This window comes from Salmo salar, unplaced genomic scaffold (genome assembly GCF_965601325.2).
Source record: "Salmo salar unplaced genomic scaffold, fSalSal1 ptg000525l, whole genome shotgun sequence".
Taxonomy (NCBI): Eukaryota; Metazoa; Chordata; class Actinopteri; order Salmoniformes; family Salmonidae; genus Salmo; species Salmo salar.
In genome coordinates, this window is record NW_027675410.1 from 260,001 (window position 1) to 262,500 (window position 2,500).

General features: G+C 36.8%; 1 protein-coding gene across 2 annotated transcripts in view; it reads right to left on the reverse strand.

The window, feature by feature from the left end:
* Positions 1-2,500, reverse strand: part of LOC123733099 (CD9 antigen-like) — a 71,289-nt gene that overhangs the window by 2,018 nt on the left and 66,771 nt on the right. The window lies entirely within an intron of this gene.

Here is a 2,500-nt window from a genome sequence, read left to right on the forward strand (position 1 = left end):
AGATTACACACTACTATAACTCTGACAGGACTGAGATTACACACTACTACAACTCTACCAGGACTGAGATTACACACTACTACAACTCTACCAGGACTGAGATTACACACTACTACAACTCTACCAGGAATGAGATTACACACTACTACAACTCTACCAGGAATGAGATTACACACTACTACAACTCTACCAGGAATGAGATTACACACTACTACAACTCTACCAGGAATGAGATTACACACTACTACAACTCTACCAGGAATGAGATTACACACTACTACAACTCTACCAGGACTGAGATTACACACTACTACAACTCTACCAGGAATGAGATTACACACTACTACAACTCTACCAGGACTGAGATTACACACTACTACAACTCTACCAGGAATGAGATTACACACTACTACAACTCTACCAGGAATGAGATTACACACTACTACAACTCTACCAGGACTGAGATTACACACTACTACAACTCTACCAGGACTGAGATTACACACTACTATAACTCTGACAGGACTGAGATTACACACTACTACAACTCTACCAGGACTGAGATTACACACTACTACAACTCTACCAGGACTGAGATTACACACTACTACAACTCTACCAGGACTGAGATTACACACTACTATAACTCTGACAGGACTGAGATTAAAAACTACTACACCACTTCTACCCTATAACATACACCTCTACCCTCCAAAATACACTTCTACCCAATAATATATACTTCTACCCTATAATATACACTTCTACCCAATAATATACACTTCTACCCTATAATATACACTTCTACCCTATAATATACACTTCTACCCTATAATATACACCTCTACCCTATAATATACACTTCTACCCTATAATATATACTTCTACCCTATAATACCCTATAATATACACTTCTACCTTATAATATACAATTCTATCCTATAATATACACTTCTACCCTATAATATACACTTCTACCCTATAATATACACTTCTACCTTATAATATACACTTCTACCTTATAATATACACTTCTAGCCTATAATATACACTTCTACCTTATAATATACACTTCTACCCTGTAATATACACTTCTACCCTGTAATATACACTTCTACCCTATAATATACACTTCTACCCTATAATATACACTTCTACCCTGTAATATACACTCCTACCCTGACCCTGTAATATACACTTCTACCCTGTAATACCCTATAATATACACTTCTACCCTGTAATATACACTACTACCCTGTAATATACACTTCGACCCTATAATACCCTATAATATACACTTCTACCCTATAATTAAAAACATATATAGTTCACCTTTATTTAACCAGGTAGGCTAGTTGTGAACAAGTTCTCATTTACAACTGCGACCTGGCCAGTTGTAAATGTGCGACACAAACAACAACACAGAGTTACACATGGAATAAACAAACATACAGTCAATAATACAATAGAAAAAGTCTATATACAGTGTGTGCAAATGAGGTAGGATAAGGGAGGTAAGGCAATAAATAGGCCATAGTGGCGAAGTAATTACAATATAACAATTAAACACTGGAGTGATAGATGTGCAGAAGATGAATGTGCAAGTAGAGATACTGGGGTGCAAAGGAGCAGGATAAATAAATAAATACAGTATGGGGATGAGGTAGCTGGATGGGCTGTTTACAGATGGGCTATGTACAGGTGCAGTGATCTGTGAGCTGCTCTGACAGCTGATGCTTAAAGCTAGTGAGGGAGATATGAGTCTCCAGCTTCAGAGATTTTTGCAGTTCGTTCCAGTCATTGGCAGCAGAGAACTGGAAGGAAAGGCGGCAAAAGGAGGAATTGGCTTTGGGGATGACCAGTGAAATTTACCTGCTGGAGCGCGTGCTACGGGTGGGTGCTGCTTTGGTGACCAGTGAGCTGAGATAAGGTGGGCCTTTACCTAGCAAAGACTTATAGATGACCTGGAGCCAGTGGGTTTGGCGATACACTAATATACACTTCTACCCTATAATATACACTTCTACCCTATAATATATTCTTCTACCCTATAATATACACTTCTACCCTATAATATACACTTCTACCCTATAATATATACTTCTACCCTATAATATATACTTCTACCCTATAATATACACTTCTACCCTATAATATACACTTCTACCCTATAATATACACTTCTACCCTATAATATACACTTCTACCCTATAATATACACTACTACCCTATAATATACACTTCTACCCTATAATATACACTACTACCCTATAATATACACTACTACCCTATAATATACACTTCTACCCTATAATATACACTACTACCCTATAATATACACTACTACCCTATAATATACACTTCTACCCTATAATATACACTTCTACCCTGTAATATACACTTCTACCCTATAATATACACTTCTACCCTATAATATACACTGCTACCCTATAATATACACTGCTACCCTATAATACCCTATAATATACACTTCTACCCT